We start from the raw sequence: 21,359 nt of genomic DNA, 5'->3' as shown, positions 1-21,359 counted from the left end.
CCTCCGGGTGCCAAAATCAACTTTTCGAGCCGAATTTTCCAAAAATGTTTATTTCCTAAAAATACATAAAAACACAATATTAGTACAAAAATAGAGTTCTAACAATACAGACATTCAGGACAAAGTAGACACAAAAATGTGTCTATCAAATACCCACAAACTTATTATTTGCTAGTCCTCGAGAAAATATAATCTAGAAAGTAAAATGGCTACACTTAGCACGTGCAGCAAGCCGTTAAACCACTAGGTGGCCCTAGTGGCGGAGTGTTGTCTCCGGAGGGTTTACCAGAGGTGTACCCACAAAACCTTTACTCCAGACCCTAGCTATCTACAACGAACCTTGGAAGGCACTAAAGAATCTCCTTGGTTGGCTTACAATCACTGACTACAGGAGGAAGTACCCTGATGCGAAATTCCAATTGTTGTACACGAGTTTACACTCAAGCATACTAAAATTCATATAAAGTGACAGAGCTCTACTCAGACAGTTGCACTATGGACATCATATTCGGAGTCAAACTAATCATATGGATAGAAAAAGGAGATGGAAATAGAAAAATGTAGATGGTTTTGATGTTAACCAAATGATCGATGTTTCACATATCTGTCTGAAGGCCACTGCCAGAATGAACCTATCCTAATGGACTGAGATACCGGTCTGACTAATATCAACACAACTGGCATATACAAGGGAACCAGTGGTCAATAACTTAAATCTAGATCAACAAACTGGCAAATACAAGGGAACCAGCAGTTGACTACACATAACAATAACCATTTTTTTTTTAACTTAACGACATGAATAGATCTTTTTGATCCAAGCGCATGCTTCTTGTCAGCATATTACACGATAGTTCCCACGGGTCCTGCATTTCACGCTTGCTTAGGCGACGGAAACAGGGAGAACACACGCATATTGCTATCCAAGTGTTAATACTTATTACGATTGGTCTAACTGGTCCGGTCTCTTTTTTTTCTTTTTTTTTAGTAACTCAGTCTCTCTAATTCACCCTAGCAGTGGTAACAACTTAAATCATGTGCCCCACCTAATCACTTAGAGAAACATAGTTTAAAAAGAAAAAAAAATGAAAAGGACTCAACGAGATATGGTGAAACTATCATGTTATTACTAACACCTGAGCTCTGTGCTTTTATGAATAGACTCTTTCGATGTTTCCATCTAATCAGATTGGTTCCTCAACTCCTATAACCAAGATGTTCCCATCCACTTAGATTGGTTAGTGCAAACCTTAATAGGCATAAATTTCTAGGCTCTGGAGTTTACTAATTGCAATTAAAAGTTTCTCCCATACCCCCAAACTTAAATCTAACATTGTCCTCAATGTTCTAAAGATGAAACTAAAAGCACGAACAAGGAGAAACTGTTACCATTTGAAGCGAAAGACTTAAGGAAAGATATTACCGTGTTGCATGAGCATGGGATACCTCCCAAGAAGTGCTAAGTTTAAAGTCTTCAGCCAGACTTAGGAAAGGATTATTCAACTCGAACCATAAAGTAACAGTCGAAATAACTGTGGGTCTTCAAAACTAAATAGAGCTGACCAAAGAAATCTGCAATGAACCAAGAAAGTGAACAAGACTAGCATTCTCTTACTTAGTTTCCTGATTAAGAAATTTATATCTAATTGTGGTTCAGGTTCAGGTTCTTCGAAAGGGTCTATATAGAAAATTTTCATTGGCTGCGTTTCTTCATAGGTGGGATCTGAATCATTAGGTCCTAGAGTCTGGAAAAACTCAAATATGATCTTAGAAGCGCACAATAATAACCTAAATAACTGAGGATCCTCTAAGTCAATAAGATTTGACTTACAAAATTGACCACAATGAGAGTAGTGGTCACTCTTAAGCAAATGTGTCGATTCTAATTTCCTAAAGCATTTAGGTTTAGTCTCACAACTTAATATTCGACACATTTGAAATATAAACGTTCCCACATTTGGAAGAAAACTATTTGGTGGGAAAACAAAGTCAATCTGGGTATCATAGCCTGGGAAAACCACATCAACCAGAGGATGGGTTTCTAACGACTGAACTTCTTCCTGAACATCATTAGGTTCGGGAAAACGAGTATGAAGGTAATCTTGTAAAACGGTTGAGGCACATATGTCAAGTCCCAAGTGAGGGATCTTTCTAAGAGTGAAAGCACATGGATGATAACCACCCCCAAACTTAGAATTTTGGGTGTCTCTAGATAGACTAGCTACAATTTCCCTAATTTCTAGATCATCAGAATCCTGAAAATGGTCAATTGCTTCTTGTAAATTATACTCAGGTGATGCATCCTCACTCATATTTAAAATCTCTACGAGTTCATGTTCTTCGTCTAAGACTAATATTTCTAAATCGCTAGACTCTAAAACAATATTCTCAGAATAAACTCGTTCCTCTAAACCATTATCGGCTTCATAATCCTCGTCTAAAACGGTTGTATCTCTAGTCAAATCCTCGTCCTTTTGAATAGGTGAATAATTATTAAAATTATTTGGATTTTAACTAGAAATAATATTATCATTAAAAAAATCATTGGGAGTAACAGATTCCTCATTACTATGCCTATAAATTTCTTCATTACTACTATCCTCATCATCATAACATGAAAAAGATCGAACCTCATCAAAACAAGTAGTGCTACCAATTCTAACCTTGTTATCTTAATTATGTAAATAACTATCTTTATTCTCAAGGGTATTATTGGATACACTATATTGGCAATTCAAGTAATTTCGAGCAATTCTTTCGTTCGTCTCAGCTATCCGCTTGAGGTGGTCTTCTAAAGAAGGTTCACTCATTATTGTAGTTCCTTCGTCTATAATTAAACTATTCATCTCAGCTAACTTCCTGAGGGACTCTTCTAAAGGAGGAATAGGAACAGAGGGATCATAAAAAGGACTATTTTTCAATAGTTTGATTGTATCCTCTAGAGACGAAGAACTAGTACTATAATCTTCTTGCTCGTAAGACTGATGCATGTGTGGATAGTAATTGTGCTCACCAGGATATGACCCATATCCTTCCAAAGGATGGCGTTCCCAACCACTATTCCCAACATGGTCATAAAAAGGATGATGTCCATATTCAAATTCAGGTCGATAATCATTGTATTGGCTTCTATTATACCAGTTCGACATTCTTAATTGCAAGGGAATTCTACACAATCAAAAACAAGGCTGACTCGACCAAATCAAACCTATAGAATCTAGCAAACAAAAAGCATGATGGCTCCACTTAGATTGTTTTCTAGACCAGCTTCTATTCCTTCAAAAAGGAATTCGTTACAATTTGAACACACCCCTCTGGAATCAATCCGAGCTAATGTAAGTTGAATCGAGGCGAGGGAAGCTCAGTGGAGCTTTGATACCCAAGGCCTCACCGCTATCACAAGGCGGCGCAATCATGCATTCAACTCATTACAAAAACCATCATGAAATTCGAAGTATGCTAAAAGAGTAACCAATATTTTTCTAACGACTTTCCTACTAAGCTCGTTACCCTATAGGTCTCGTTCTAGTCAAAATTTTAAGCTTAGGTTCGCGTTTGGTTTCGTTTTCCTAAAGCGGGCAAGAAGGGAGCGGTGATGAAATCCGAACCCTTATCTTGTATTGGCCAGGCCTTGCCCTTTACTAGGAATTTAAAAACAGTCCAAATTCGTCCTCAATCAATGAATCACCTTAAGGAATACAGTAACTCGCTTACAGGAGATTCACGAGTGTTTCGATGGACTTACCTCGCGTGCCAGACGGGGGATGAACCGTTGAAGTCAACTCGAGCCACGACTCCTATGTCGTGTACGAACCCGAGGGGCCGAGACGATATTGTAATCGTCGTCCTTCCCTGCAAACAGTTTATATTAAAGAAAAAAATTTTATATAACCCTTCCGTAGGGTTTAAAATAAATTGTCCAAAGTCAAGTCCAATGAAAAGAAATACAAAAAATAATAATAATAATTACAAAAAAAAATGGAAAGTCTCTAAAAAATAAATAAAAATAATTCTCTTTTTTTTTCTCTCTTTTTTCTTTATTTTTTTGCTTTGTCTTTTTTCCTTCTCTTTTAGCTTTAAGCTTTGATTCCAAGGTCTTTAGTATCCAACTTCAAACCTGTAATACAAAGACACAACCAAAGAGACGTAAAAAGAAAAAATGGAATAATAAAAAATAATAATAACCTAAAAATTCTACCTAAGCACAAATCCGCGTCGGCGGCGCCAAAATGATTAAGGATTTTTCGTGGGTTGTAGTAATGAGGCTCAAACTCTCGGACTTGTGAAGATTAAATTTAAGGATTTAATAAAATTATATATACATAAATTATTAACAATGGGTGCGAGAGGTAACCAAGACACTAGATTCCACTATTATGCAAAATTGAATGATAAATATTTCAAAACTCTATTCAATTCTTAAGTCCTCTTTTATATTTAATTCACTATCAATCATACAGATTCTCAAACATTATTTGTAAACCTTAAGCATAGATTATCAAGAGATTAAACCAAGCATAACCTATCAAACTGAATAACAAATAATTAAGACAATCATTCAAACAATTTAAAACTCTGCAAAAGTAGCGATTAGGTGAATTATATAATTAAATGAAATAGTTACCCATTTATTTTGCGTGAATAGCTTCCTCCATTGCCTTGGTTACGAGGGAGTTAGCTCATCATAGTATAAATGCTCTCAAAATAATTTATTATGGCTCAAAAATGGTTTACAAATGATGAGAAGAAGAGAAAATGGTGTAAACAGCTAATGTGCGACCCACAGGAAGCGTCACACAAGAACGATACATATGAAATGTTGTAGTCTTTGGGAAACTACGACCCACACTCCACTGTCGATGTTACTGTTGAAGAACGACAGTCTTTTACAGTCTATTGTTTTTTGTGTTCATCTTCATGCAGCAGCAGAAACAGAGTTTTGTTAAACTCTGATTTCGTCTTCTCTAGCTCTCCCTAGCTCCCAAAACTCTCGACACCCTTTCTCTGACCTCCAAGGACTCTATTTAAACCCTAAGCATGCATCGAATCTCCTCCATAACTCCACAAATCCTCGGCAGTGAAAGAAAATATTTTCGGATATTTTCTTTCATGTTTTAGCTTTTCACACGTTTTCTCTGGTATAGCATGCTCCAATTCGATTACACATGCTCCGACAGGTTGCTCGATGCATGAAACACGAGCAGAACACACACAAAATCTTCCAGAAGTCGTAGAGAAACTCTTCTGCATGTGTTTTACCTGTTTTGAGCCCATGAATTGGCTAGCCATTTCTATCTAAATATGAGCTAAGAGAAAACTCACAACATCTTTTCCATGTTAAATCACAACTTCTCACTAATTTTCAGCGATTGAATCGCACTAGAACACCTTTATTTTGTTGATTGAAAATCTGTCAAGAGTGAAAATGGTTTTCCCGCCAAAACACGAATTCGAATGTTGAAGATGATATGCCCCCTATCCTGAAATGGGGTGCGAATAGCAGATACCTTGGGGTGAAATGGGGGTGCCCCTTAGTAATTAGGTTACCCCTTATCCAAAAGCGAAAGTCCGAATAACACTTTTCCTCTGGGTGCCAAAATCAACTTTTCGAGCCGAATTTTCCAAAAATGTTTATTTCCTAAAAATACATAAAAACACAATATTAGTACAAAAATAGAGTTCCAACAATACAGATATTGAGGACAAAGTAGACACAAAAATGTGTCTATCAAGCACCTGCTACACCACCATCATCAGCACCGCCACGTTTGATTGGGCAAAGTTGGAGATTGATTGTTTGAATACTGCAATTTTAGGGTTCAGAAAATTCTTCATTTTTTAATCTTACATTCTTTTCTAATTGTATTAATGAACCTCTATTCTTTAGATGAAATTGATTTTCTTTGTGTTGATTTAGGTTTGTTAAGTAAATAATGTTTTTTTAAATTTAATTTTACCGTGTTTTCTAATTGGATAGATGAATCTGTGTGCTGAAGTATTGAGATGTAAATTGATTGATGAATCTCTATTGGGTTTGTTTGATGAGATAAATTAAGTAAACTAATTGAGGAGATGAAATCAAGAGATGTTGAATTGAATCTGCTGGACAAAAACCGGCTGAAAAACCGAGACTGACCGATCCGAGGGGTGGTCGGCTCGGTGACGGTTTCAAATTCCAAAACCGACCTGTGGTCGGCTCGGTTTATGCTAAAAACCGGGCCGACCGGCCGATGTGCAGGCCTAGCTTAACCCTTGTCTCGGGAAGTTAAAAAAATATTCATTTTCCTGGTAAGTTTTTTACCCTGGCTTGATTGGGGTATACCAAGATTAATTTGGGTATACCTAATGAGACAAAACCCAAGACATTTAGAAGTGAAATAGGCCACCCCTTAACCATATATTTTCTAAATAGCTAATATACCCTTGTTTAATTAACACTAAATTTTTTGATTAGGTTGATTAATTGAGTTTAGCTTAGAATTTTGAAATTATGAATTCAGTAGATTAAACTTTTTATCAGTCTTATGAGTTCGATTTCGATCAAAAATTTTGGTTTTGAAAATGTGACAAGTCGGCAAGGTCGACGTTTGAATAAGGTGTCGACTAAGTTTAGTCGGCATGGTCGACGTTTGAATAAGGTGCGGCCTAAGCTCATCCGGCATGGTCTGCGGATGAAGAAAACACCGACCATTTTTATGCCGGAAGGGTCTTTGAATGAAGAATATGACGACCATCTTGGGCCAGCAATCTTACGGTCAGCATGCAAATAATTTATAACATTGCCGCCTGACTTATAGTCGGCATGCAAATAATTTCTAACATTCCCGGTTGTTGAAAAGTCGGCAATGTAACCTTGCCAACCTTTAGTTATACCCAACAGAAAACAGAATATGGGAAGATGTAGTCCACTTTATTCATGCAATTTTGGTTACTACATTGATTGAAACATAAAATATAACTCCTTGTCGACGGAACAACGAATGCACTTAGCATGTGCATCAAGCCTTTGAACCCCTAGGCGACCCTAGTGGACGAGTTATAGTCTCGTGAGGGTTTACATAGAGATCTACCCACAAAACCTACACTAAACCATCAATATTCGTTGGAGGAATCCCAATCATCTTCGTCCTGCATGAAGTCCGGGGCATACTCCAGGATTTTGGATACCATGAATTGATAGCTTGCATCGAATGCGAATGGTTCCGTCTTTTCCTCCAAGTAGCGCGCTTTTACGACTTCATGCTACAAAAACAAAACACAAACTTACTTTGTTAGTGATGTTTAGTAGGAAGATCATACAACATGGATTACGTAAAATAAACCACAAAAATACTTAAAAATTGTTCAATGGACAAGTTGAACTGGGTAGCGTTCAAAATCCGTTTTTGGATAGCTAAAAAAGAAAGTATCGCATTTTCGATGACTAGGTGCCTATCATGTACTTGTTGAATACTTCTTCCATTAGGATTCCCAAACTCTTGCCTAAATTTGTTGTGTACCCTATCCCAAAAGGTTACGACATCCACCCTTAAGGAGGACTGATGTCCAACTCGAGTTTCCGCGTACCATGCTTTGGTGATTGCCAAATCTTCATTTGAATCAAATGATGCCATTGTGGTATGTAGAGGTATTGGGAGAGTTAGATGAAGTGTATGATGATATGAGCTTTGGAGAGTATATGCAAATAGGTGTGTGGTGTTTTGTAGAGAGAACTAGCGTATTTATAGGATGGTACCCAAATTTGGTCGTTATGGTAGTCTATCAATGCAATTGTACTTGCAAAAATTTGAATTTTGGACACGCCGGCTGGGTTTTTGTTTCACCAATATGCCGACCAAGTTTAGCCGGCAGGGTCGTAATTTTCTTTCCCTGCCGACCATATTATGATTTTAGGCATCAGGAGTTCATTTTCTTATGTATAACCTTCGGAACGGTATTTGGTCATTAGCGTGCCGTCTTTGTTATCGTCGGCTAGGTCATAATTTTACACTACACCAAATATGGGGTTTAGCAACTTATATTCGCAAGAGCTTGTCAGCTGTTGCGAATTTTCTGTTGCTAATCTTGGTTGCAAAATATTCGCAACAGTTTCCTACAGTTGTGATTCGCAACTATATCCAGTTGTGCGCGTGTGGAAAACTAGTGTGGTTGCCTACACTTTTTAGCTAACTCGGTCTAGTTAGATATTCAGCCAATCAGATCAAAACTGACTCGGCATAACATTATTATCACTTCACTTCTTCATTATCGAATAAAATCTCATCCTCAGTTCCTCACTTCACTTCTTCTTCGTTCTTTCTCCAGCAAACCCTAGCTCTGAAGCTGCCTTCATTCACCACCACCATTGAATCTCTTTTCTTTTATTGTCTCTATACGAAAAGAATGCTGAATCTGTAGATCTAATATTTCTCAAGTGAAAACCCTAACACCATTGTTGAGGACGATTTGAATCACAAAAAAAGTGCAGCTGAGGAGTTATTCGATACTATAAGGTTAGGGTTTTCTTAAAACCGATATATTTCTTAAAATTCCTAGTTTGATTTGACTGATTTAGTGTATGCCTCTTTATTACAGTGTGGTTAGGGTTTTGAATCTCTCGGGGAGTCATCTTCATCAAATCATACTTTGTAAGAAACAACAAAGTTTCAATTCGAGTATTTATGTTTGATTATTGGTTTTGGAGATTGTTTATTAGCATGTTTTAGGGCTTTTCTTTTGTTTTTATGACTTAATTCTAATTTTTTTTGTTGTTTTATGAGATTGATGATTTTTGGTAGGATTTATGGAATATGTTATAATGAGGTATACAATTGGTGGTGCTTTAATTAATCTTCTTATCTCTTTCACAAAATCAAAATGTTTTTTTGATTTTGATTCTCCTCTGGGTTTTTTTTAGATCCAGGTTCTTATTCTCTTGGAGTTGAGCATTCTCTATGAGCCTTATTAGACATAATTGATATGTTTTATTTCTGAAACTTGCTTACAATTTGCTTCGAAATATTTCTTTTTGGTTTGTAAAAGAATCGCAGATTTTTGAAATTTATATAGGATTTAAGATATATTGATTTGATTTGGGGGCATCATGGAGCTGTGCCCTTGGATCCCTATCCATCTAGTCTAGTACTTAACAAGTGGAGTGTTGCTGACTATTTCCAAGGGTAAAAATAAAGCTTTATCGCGCACAAAAAACAAAAAACAAAAGAAAAACAAAAAAACTATTGTATTTTATTTCTCACGCCAGTAGTGTAAATTGTGAAACATATTTCAGCTCAATCGAAGACAAAATTACAAGATAATGATGAAGAGTAACAATCCTCAGGTGATTCTGCTGTTACCATGTACACTATGTACCTTTATCACTTCATTTGTAGTAGCAACATCAGACTCCTGCAAAGCTTACCCATCAGAATCATGTAAAACTTGGAATAGTGTTGATGAAAAATTAGTTCCAGGGAGAAGGGAAGTACATGGGAGGAGGAAGAATACTTGATATTAGCCATACTTATAGAACTACTATGCCTTTTTGGGGATCTACAGAAGGATTAAGTCAATTTTTATGGTTACCTCCTAGTATCAAAAATGGATCTCTTGCTAATAATTCCGAGATTAAGTTTCCTACTCATACAGGTACTCATGTTGATGCACCTGGTCATATTTTTGATCATTATTTTGATGCTGGGTTTGATGTTGATACACTTGATCTTGAGGTTCTCAATGGTATAAACCCCACCCTCACACTCTTTATGTACTTTCTTGAGACAAAATTGTTATCATTGATGCTATTGACTTAATTGATAAAGGGTTCCGCTTTTAACATCATGATAATTTTGATTGGCCCTGCTGACAATCTTGTTTGTTGGTTTCACAGGTCCAGTATTCTTAGTGGATGTTCCAAGGAACAGTAATATAACCGGTAATTTTCGACACCCAAATCAACTTCTGTAAATTCAATTTACCATGATTAATTGTCACTCTACATGTTTGTGAAAAGTAAAAAATTCTTTGGGTGCAGGCTAGATTACAGAACATTAGATAAAGCATCCTTTGGTTGACTTAAAATTTGCCAATTTTTGACTTGAATCCTACTACTTTAGGATTTGAATCAAAACCAGAGTTAGCAAGAATATGGTGCAGAAACTGTCTCTTTCTTGTTCAACCTTGGAGCCCAAAATCCTGTGGCAAATCCAAAACAATAGAACTGGAAAGTTACCTAAAAATCAGGACGCTGAAATCGTTTACAAACGGCATCTTTTGTTTGTTAACTAGTAGTTTAAAAATGTTGTTTAACCTTGGACACCTTCTTGGTTCGCCAACAAATGCAAAAAAAAATTTAAACCAGCTGTAAGTGTATTTTCTTTGCATTTAATGTGAAGTTTTATGTACTTCTTTATTGTTGGTGAAATCTTAATAGTTCAATGGTTAATTAGCTCATAACAGTTTCTTGCGTGTTACAGCTGAAGTTATGAAATCCTTACACATTCCTAAAGGAGTTAGGCGCGTGCTTTTCAGAACATTATACACCGATAGGTACTTCATAGTTTTTCTTATCACAATGTTGTCTAGGAACTTACCGATATTATCTGCATCATTTTGGAAGATGTTAATTTTCATACAAAATTCTGTGATGTAATTTTGGTAAAGTGACTATCATGATTCATAATGTAATATATCAAACCTTTTAGTCGATTAAGAGGCTTTACTATCTTCCTGCTTACTGTTTTCAATGACATTTGCTTTCCAGGATTTAGTATAAACTATAAAGACTATCCACATACCTAGTGGTGTAAAACTTCGGTACTCCCTTCAGCGAGAAAAAGTGAATGACTTAGACAATTGACGTGCCCAAATCAAGAACTTTTTATTGGAAGAGCTAGTTTAATTGTTACATTCATGGTTGGATCACAAGAAGATTATCATATCTCCATTTAGATGTTCAGTTTTGGATAAAATTCACTTGGATTATTTTCTGGCAATTGAAATATGAACCTCAGAGTTTGTGACATTATGCATGCACCGTTCTGTATCCTCCTCAGATCTTAGTGACCTGCTTTATTTAGTAACATCTGTATAATTAGGTCAATTCATAACCAATTACTGTTTGCAACTCAGGAAGCTCATGTGGAAAACAGATTTTGACACAAGCTATGTTGGATTTATGAAGAATGGCGCAAAATGGCTGGTAGAGGATACTGACATCAAGCTATTCGATGTCCTGACGTTTTGGTACTTCTTTTTAAAACAATATATACATAACATTATATGGGACTTCATCTCTAAGATTTATTGCATCCAACATACTATTGTTCTTTAGTTTTTAGATTTTATACTAAAGAAACTATCTATTCTGTGTTGGTGCAAATGACCTCGTGAATTTACACTTGAGAGATGTAAAATTTCTTTTTGGCAGCAACCCCAATTCTAATAGTAGAAAACTAAGGAAAGAGGTTATTCAAAGCCAATATCTACAGATCACAAGGGGTACAAATGCAGTTTCTGCAGTTGAAGGGGTACAAATGTAGTTTATAGTTTTACTTAACATTATTTGATTAATTCTCTTACCTACATGCATGCGCAAGGTTCTGAATCCAATGTTTTTTGTTTCTGATTCCGAGATTTAACTGGATTTTACCCACAAGTTGCTTCTGAATTCAATGGTATTTAGTTGTCTGAGTGTATATCATGAATCCATATGTTTATTGCAGGCTTTTGTGAAGTTTATCTAACCGATATAAGTGGCATTTTCTTTCTTCAGTTGGTGTTTTTATCACCTTGCTTGGTGCTGACTTCATGAGAATGAAATCTTTCGCCAAAGTTGAAGAGTTTGCGGAGACTCTGGTAAGTAGTAGTGATTTTTTTCTTTAAATGAAGTTTCCTCGCTCGTTTGATATTGGTCTATTGATATTCTTATTTGAGAAGTCGAAATCTATTTGATGAACAGGTGCATCTGTAAGACTTATCGCATGCAATTTCTTTGCTTCTATGTAAAGTGCTCCCTTTTATTATTCTTATATATTCCGTGATGGGAATTGGCGTTGAGGTCGATGTTGATTCTACAGATGGCGTTGTTCTTGTAAACAGTAATGAAGATGAAGAAGAGTGGGATACGACTAATGAGAGAACCTTATCATCTTAAAAGCAATTGGTTTGGCTAAATAGGTATGTGCATTTCTGAAGCTACTTTGAAACAGACAAACAAATAATTTACGCTAGCTTTCGTTTTAGTTAACCTTTTTCATATCTATTAAACTTAGATATGGAAGAAAAACAGTAGTCCTCGAGTTCTGAAATCACCTAGAAAGTGGGAAAAAAATTTCTTTACCACTAATCTTTTTAGATAGCCTTTTTTAGTTTAAGTGTCAGTGAAAGCTGTTATTCACTTATACAATTCTTTTTGACAATGGCTTCTCTGATGGTGTACATGGGTTTTGCAGGTCGCAGATATGAGCAGTAAGTGCCACTATTTACAAGGCTGGATATGAAGCAACAAGAAGCTATACTTGTTTGAGCATGTAGGTAATGAATGTTGAGCTTGTCTCCAGTCTTAGACAATTCTTTTTGACAATGGATTCTCTGATGGTGTACATGGGTTTTGCAGGTCGCAGATATGAGCAGTAAGTGCCACTATTTACAAGGCTAGATATAAAGCAACAAGAAGCTATACTTGTTTGAGCATGTAGGTAATGAATGTTGAGCTTGTCTACAGTCTTGTGTCTTTAAGATTGTTTCTACTACTGCTATTACACTTCACATTACAACTGCAACTGCAAAACTTCTATATTATGAAAACTTAGGAAACATTTATATAATTGTCAATGATGCTTGGTGTTTATAATTCAATATATGAAATGACTACGTATTGCCTAAGTTACGTCTCTTAGAAACTTATGGTTATATGCATTGAATGTTTTTACCTAAGAAGAGCTGAAGAATTTCACTGTAATTCTGCCTGAAATTGTTGCAGGGGAATGATTTCCAAAACAGAGGAACTGAAGAATTAAAAGTTGATTAAAAAGTAAATAAATAGTGGTTTTGACCGGTGCAAAACCTGATTTTGACTTGATTCGACCAGGTCAAAACCAAGGTTTGACAAGTCAAAACCACTATTCTTTTTATGTTCAAAATACAAAAACATGTCTCATAAACCTTAAAAAACATTTTTCCAACCATTAACCTTAACATTTGTCTACCTCAACATAAAGAAATAAACTAGGAATGCATTCATTCACCACCACGACCACGTCCCTGTTTAGGAGCACCACCACTAATACTACATATATTCCCCACCACGGGAACAACCACTCTTTTTGTCAGCATTCATCCTGGCTTGTGCTTCCCTCCTGGCTTGTGATTCCCTCTTTATTTCAGCATCATCTTACTTTAACAATTCAGTGGAATCCTCATTGTCCACATTGCTAGCAAAGTCAATGTGCTTACTTTGCTCTTCAATCGACAAAGGCTCTCATCTTTCTCTTGCGCAACACATCACCCTCACAAGGCTCTTCAAATGCTCCTTCTATTTTCAATTAAACAACAAACAATTAATAGAATGATTCGATAATGTAATCTTAAACAGTAAGAGCAACTCTAATATACTTACAAAGAACTTAAGACTTGTTGTTGGGTCTTTCGCTGCCATCTTACTCTTACGAGCCAATTGTTCAGCAGTCATTTACCTAATCACAGTAGGACGAGCCCAACCCAAGTACCACGGAATGTATCTCTCATGAGCTTCATGACCTTCGGTCACCTCGTCGAAAATACTCGTATTGACTTTACGGCTACGTCTTCCATTCCAATGATTGTTATCTTGCGTTGGAGCGTAACGGACGTCAATACTTTTTTGGGACGTGTTGCACTCATCCCTTACCACTTTAAAGAACGGCTCAACACCGAAATGAGTTTATTCTTGGACGTAACCCAATTTCCGCATTACCCGATGTGGATTGTACATTGAAAATTCTTGGGTCCACAACAAGGGACCGTAGTATAATGCAACATCATCTCTCTTTTGGATTACACCTTGATTTCTAGCAGCTCGATACAGATCAAATGTTACCTCATTCGCAGTCAATTTGTCCAATGTGATTCGCACGTTGATAAGTAGCTGCTGCATATCCTTATCCTGAGGACCCTTAAAACTGTATCTTTGTCCTCTCGGCTTATCAATCACAATATTCTCATTCACTTTGACGTAGGGTTTGGCTTTCATTAAAGCAGGGAAGTGCTCACATATCCAAACTTATGGAAACACAATGTTTAGTAAGAATCTTACATTACGATCATTTTGCAAATATAAATGATTTATACATTAAAATTACCTGAAAGAGACATAGATTTGCATTGAATTGCGCAGTGAGTGCCCTTGAAGCCTTTGTAAACTCATTGTTCAAGTAGGAGACCACCGTAGTACCTCAAGAATACTCATGCATCTGATCCAAGGGATGCAATAATTGAATATACCTGGCGTCGACCAAGCTTCCGGAAATGTCGGGGAAGATACATTTTCCCAGAATGTATAGAAACTAAGATGACGCGGTAGCATTGATTCGGACCAAGTCCACCCTTCCTTCCCTATCATAGAGTTTCTTGGTCCCAGAGAATGTGTCCCTCAACTTCTTCAGATTAAACTTCTTGTTTAGATAACCTTCCTTCATCACAAGCATAGACTCTGTCTGAACCTGATTCTAACCGAAAAAATCTTTGGTCAATTTGAAGATCTCCTCCCAATAAATGTCATTATTGAAGCCCCTCACTAATTGCTTTTCCCTCAACCTCGAGGCCTAGAATTTGATGAGCATCATCGGGAGTTATCTCCATGTCTCCGAATGGGAATAACATTGTATCAGTCTCTTTGTAGAACCTCTCACATAATGAAGATACGGAAGCTCTATCATACTCAACATTCGAGCTCTCCACCGCAGGACACAACCAGGAGTTCTTGACAATCGCTTGCACCTCGTCACATTCCTTGTCAAGTGGCCAATTCTTAATCACTGAACATGAAGCTTGGTTCCTCAAGAGACAGATGGCATGCTTGTGATCCTAAATACCAAAAACACAAAATGAAAAAAGAAATACAAATACATGAAGAAAATTTAAGATAGATACACTTAAATAAGAAGCAAATTTGAGATTACTTACAACAGTATTTTGGATTTCACATGCCCACTTGTCTTTGTATCCAAAAAGAACATCTCCACCATATTCCGGGGTCCCCTTTAAAGGCTCACCTGGTTTCAGTTTAACCATCAAGTGACTAGGAGGCATGTGGGAATCAGCTGGTTTAGTGATAACACTCTTCTTCTTTCCGGTTTCAGTTGAATCTTGGGTTTGTTGATCATTAGTTTGAGTTTCTTCTCCATCTTCTTCTTCTTCTTCTTCTTCTTCTTCTTCTTCTTTTTCTTTTTCTTCTTCCGCTTCCTCTTCAACAATTTCATCTTCTCTATCCTTATCTTTATCTCCGTTACCATCACCATCATTACCTCCTCCAACAGGTAGCATATCTTCATCACCATCATCATCATCATCATTGTTGCCTTCTCCAGCAGCCGGAGTTCTATCAACGTCAACGTCATCATCATCTCTTCTACCAGATGGATTCCTTTGGAGAATCATTCCGTACACGGATCTTGAGCGTCCCCGGCACAACGAATGACCCTCGATGTGTTGCAATCAAGAGTTTCTCACCAACACGAGTAGGTTTTGAAGGAGGAGTAACATCTTTCTTCTTTGCCTTTTGCAACCTGAACAAGAACATTTAAGAAAAAATTCATAAGTCGGCAGGGTCGACATATATAACCAATCCGGCGGAACAATGGTCGGAAGGTTCGATATCTAAAATACATGTCGGCGGAAAAATGGTTGACAGGGTCTTATTCAAATAACCTGCCGGCTTATAACAACTATGAACACATGATTTTCAACATCAATAGTCGGCAGGGTCTATAATCAAAACAATAGCGGCTAACATAAAGCCGGCAGGGTGGTATTGAAATAACATTCCGACTTTTAAAATTGAAGGCATCAGGAGATACTCAAAAATTGAAATACGAACGACATGGTATTTGAATTATAAGCCACCGACAAAAAAAAAACTACCGCCGGCAAGCTCCTAGGTTGAATAACTTGCCGACCCTGTAAAAGAAGTTACAGATGCTAAACAAACGAAAAGATCTTCAACCTAAGAGCTCGCCGACCAATCCTAAACATGAAAAGTCGGCAAGGTCGTGGAACAAACACCTTGCCGGCTAAATAACTGCAAATTCAAACATTCGATTTTTCTGACTTAATTTGATATGCAAAAATGAAATTGAAGTACTGGAGTGAGTTTTAGTAGGCCCTTACTTTCTTAATCGCACCATTTCTTGGGTTTCAGCGGCGTTGATTTCTTCTTCTTCGACGGTTTTTTTCTTCTCTTTCCTTTGAACTAAATTTGCAAACCCAGGGTTATATTCATTGGGTTTTCGATTAGCTTATTTCATACGACTAGCCTTCCACCGTGGTGGTTCCATGTTTGAAGATTAATCGGAATTTTCGAATCGACGATTACGACGGATTAATCGACGAGTTTCGGTGATGGGGATGGAGGAGAGCCGTTAAGGTGTTTGAGGAGGAAAATATGAAATGAAAAAAATAAAACTAATTTAGGGTAATAAGAATTATAAAAGGTAAGGGTAGTATTGTAATCTGGGTATACCCCAATCAAGCCAGGTTTTTTACTGCGTCTAACATTTTTTTCTTTTGAAAATTCTTAAAGAACAGTTCATTTAGACACTCTAAGAAAAACGCACACACACATTGTAGGTCTCAAAAACCAGGCACCATGTCCGAGACGGAAAATAGGCAATTCAAAAGCTAATTAACCAAAAACAATGAATCGTCTATATTTATTTTTTTTGATCACTTGTATAAGAGGAGGTCTGTTACAAAGTGTTGTTGTCTCGTTGCTATTACAGTATCTAGTTCTTAGTTGCATTCCTCTGATCACCCACCAAAAGAGCCTCGTAAAATGCATTGGCAGACTTATGAGAGGGCTGAACTTGGTTATATAGCCTGCGTTCATCCTCTATCTAGATCCATGCTATTGCAAGCATATATGTTTCATGCATGAGCTTCTTAGCTTTCTAAATGGAGAATTTCCCTTCATGGTGCAGCAGAACTGCCCCTAGTAATGGAACGAGGACGGACTCATCTACATTTCTCTCATAAATTGCATAGACAGGCATTTCATCAGATTAACTCTCTTTCAAAGACTTTCCATTTCGTTGCAAGTGGAAAATAAGAAAAACTATAAACGAGAGAAACAAAAATTTCAATGAGAGGTCAAATATAGGTAAACCAAACAATACTTTGTTTTCAAACACACACAAATGGATTCTTCATTTCTCTTCATTTTTGGTCATATTCATTACAAAGCCCAGTCGTTTATTAATTTACTTGTCCTAATTTATAAAGGGTTTTTTTGATAAAGTATCCCTACCTTTAACTTTACGCTAAAAAATTTCCCCGTTTATTTTTTTACTTTCTAAAATGGCCTTGGTTTGACCGTTTTATACAATAAACGGTAAAAAAACGGTAAACGGCAGTTAACAGCCGTTATTGCTTAGGTGGCAGCGCAATAAAAGTCTAAAAAGCCTTTTGAACTAAATAGAGCTGAATCTACTTGAATCGCCGAGTTGAAACACCGACTCAACTCGAGCCAATAAGAAACACGTGGCATCCATCTAACCATCCATGTAAAAGAAAAATCAGCGTCCCACAATAAGATCTTATCTCCCAACGGTCTTATTCCCAATTCCATCTTCTTCAACCTGTATATATACAGATGATCTTCCATATGTTTCTGCAACTCAAAAAAGATCACTATAAGGTAAGAAAACTCAGAAACAATGAATGGTGGAGGTGCAAAAGACTCTCCAGGTAGTAGTAGTAGCAGCAACAACAACAACCATAAGGTGAGAATGAAAAAAATCATCACTCATTGTGCTACGTGTGAACAAGGTAATCATGACACAAAAGTGTGTCCTTGGCTATATTTTAGGTGCAAGCATGTTCCCTGTAATGGTGTAAGAGCATTGCTTCAATCTACAACAAAGGAAAACTATGGGAAAATGTTCTTAAAGTGCACAATACCTACCTGCAATTATTTTGAATGGTTTGATGATGCTTCTAACCATTGTAAACCCAAGTTGGTGTTGTTACCTTCAGATAAAAGCTGCCAAGCTTGTGGAGTAGATGATCACTGCTTTGAAAGTTGTCCACTGCACCATCAACTTTGCTTCTCTTTAGCCTGCAATTCCAGAATGTACCTGAAGATATGCAACAATCAACACAACAAGGGAATAGCTTACCTTACCTGCCAAAAATGTGATGCATTTAGATGGGCTACAAATGCTATCTTCCTTGCTGCAAAAGAGATAGTTAGAGATTCAACACAACAAATGATTTGTCTTGCTCTTGGAATTACTTTTCCAGAGCCATTCTTCAACTGCTCTTGTATAACTTCAGCTACTAATGGAGGGTCTGAAGATCTATTGGGAATCTTGTCTTCTACAATCCTTCCCTTGCAAGTATGGGTTAAGTTCACAGACCTAACCTTAAATGTAGACTGCTTTGGTAGTATTGAAGCAAACACAAACCACTCACACTCAACCTTTCCTCTATGGTCAAACCTATTTTCACACCAAACCCTAAGTCTTTTCTTGTCACTCTTTCGAGCCTTAAATTCACATTCATTTTTAACACAGAATAACTTAAGATGTCTTTTGATTGCATCTTTATCAGGAAAGGTAGTACCTACTATCATTTGTGAAGGATATAATGTTTTAACAAAATCCGACTCATCAAAAAGCTCACCAAGTTCATCCTCAAATACAGGGTTATCATCTTGGAAATCCTTGTAATACTGTGGGTCTTCTTCACCATCTTTACCTAAACAAGTACAAAACAAAAATCTCTAGTTAGTTCTACACCTTCATCACTCATATAAACAAGCCATAACAAAACAAAAACAATAATGGGAGCCCAAAAATAATATGCTACAACCATAAAAGCAAGAACATTAAAGTGCCATGTCAGTCTTCAACCTTGGTCATTTACTTCTGCACCATCATCACTTGCATCATCATTATCTGCATAAGAATAACTTGAATCAGTTAGTACAACAATAACTAATGCATCAATAAATATTAAATGCACTAAAGTACAAAACAGTAACTCAAGTGTTTAGGTTATAAGCACCTTCAACTGCATTTTCACTTTCAGCATCACTTGAATCTTCATTGTCTTCATCACTATTATAAGCAGCTGCAGCTTCAGGATCTTCTACAGGATGGCACTCATCCAGTTCTTTGTTCTCAAGTTGAATTACAGCCTCATCTAGTTGTTGTTTTTTTCATTTTCTTTAACCAATATTCATCATCAAAAAAGTCATCATCAACTAAAAGTGGTTCCTCATCTACTTGAATTGGTGTACTACTTGATCCTTCTCTCAAATTATCACCAATAACACTTGCTTGAGTAGGTTGTGAACTGCCCTGCCCAAACAACTTCCTAGCAGTGCCACCACCATCATTTTTGTTCTTATAACCTCCAAGTCTTGGGCTTCTTCTCACTTGAGGTGACTTTGATACTGATTTCTTAGGTGTGACATCCCATTCTAGATTTTTAATCTTGACTACCAACTGAATGAAACCATTGCCATCTACCACAGCATTGTCCCAAAACCAAAAAAAAACACTAATCATTCTTTAGAGTCCATGGATGTCCATTGTCTGATATCCACATTAATTCATTTATATCTTCCAAACACAACTTCATCTGAACCATTTGCTGAAACATCCTCAGATTCATCTTATCTCTTTGTAATTTTTTGGAAGCAAACTGAATCTTACTGTCAGTATAATAACAACTTATGTCTCTAAATTTGCTTTTTCCCTTATCAATGTTGCCACTGAAATATACAGAAATACAAAACAACATTATAAGGCATTCATACAAATACAAACCAAATACAGACTCAATACACATACAAATACAAACCCAATACACATACAAATACAGACAGAAATTCTAACAAAATTAAACAATTAAATAAAAGACTTTCATCAGATTCAACTGCAGATTCCTCACATTATCATTTTTTTTCAATTTTAAGTGACAGACAAAAACAAAAGAAAGATTCCCTTTGTTTTTCACATACAAAACAAAAGAAACAGATAAAAAATGACGAAAAAGTGAAGGTTTCACAAAAAAAAGTTATGTGTTTCACTTTATATTGATCGAAAAAGCATCCAAATCATTTGATTTAATCATGCAAGTACAGATCTAACAAAATCAAAACTTAGGGTTTCAAAATATCTTACCTGGACATCACCTTTTCCTTTCCAGTCGTCGCCATCGATGAAACCATTCAATTTGATCTTCAATAGACTGATGAATTAAACCAAAAACATCTATCGATTTAACTAATCTATTCAATTGAATCGTCAAACTATTTTTTTTCTTCTTATCTGAGACGAAGAAAGAGAGACAGAAGAGAGGAAGAAAGAGAGGGTCGGGTGAAGATATTTCTTATCCTTTTAGATAAGTGATGGGTTTTTAGTAATTTGACCCAGCTTTTGACTAGGTAAACGCCCATTGACTCCATTATGCGGGCCTAAGTGGTGAAAGTAAACGGTGAGGGCATTTTAGAAAGTTTGAAAAAAAAACGGGGGCATTAATTTTATGGGGTTAAAAAAACGGGGGTACTTTATCAAAATTCCCATTTATAAACAATGCTTCCTGAGAGGACAAAAAGTTCGTCCACTTGATGAAACTCATTAACGAAATTAAGATACTCCCCCCCCCCAAAAAAAAAAAAGAAAATCATAAAAGATGCAAAAACCAAATTAAAAAAATATATATATAAAAAAAATTCGATATCATAATTCTTCAACAGAGAGTTGCAGAGAAAGAAATCAAGCAGCAGATGATTTGATCAATATCACGGCAGATGCAGACCAAATGGGAAATTTGTCAACCAAGATTTGGGACCAGACAATTTCAAATTTTATTAGTCATATTGTTTATCATGGCTTGGTGGGTACTACATACCCGTGCCATATTGTAACCTAATTTCCCCGTTTAATATAATGCATGCTTTAAAAATAAACCAGAGAATTGCATTAAATTTTTCTTTCTATAGTCTTTTATTAGATATTTTAAGTTCAATAAAAGTGTACCTCGTGTCATTTTTTCCTAACTTTAATATAATTTCATGCTTCAAAAAAAATACAATAGAAGTGTACCTAGCCAAAATGAATAAAAAGTGAGGCTATATAAAAGACAGTTTAAGTTCAATAGAAGTGTACCTAGCCAAA

At 36.4% G+C, this 21,359-nt stretch overlaps 1 pseudogene; it reads left to right on the top strand.

The window, feature by feature from the left end:
- Positions 1 to 8,259: 8,259 nt before the first annotated feature.
- On the top strand, positions 8,260 to 12,782 carry LOC113326816 (annotated as a pseudogene).
- Positions 12,783 to 21,359: the final 8,577 nt, after the last annotated feature.

Source organism: Papaver somniferum, unplaced genomic scaffold (assembly GCF_003573695.1).
Source record: "Papaver somniferum cultivar HN1 unplaced genomic scaffold, ASM357369v1 unplaced-scaffold_10, whole genome shotgun sequence".
Taxonomy (NCBI): domain Eukaryota; kingdom Viridiplantae; phylum Streptophyta; class Magnoliopsida; order Ranunculales; family Papaveraceae; genus Papaver; species Papaver somniferum.
Note: the sequence above shows the minus strand (reverse complement) of the source record. Positions and strands in the feature narration are given on the sequence as shown.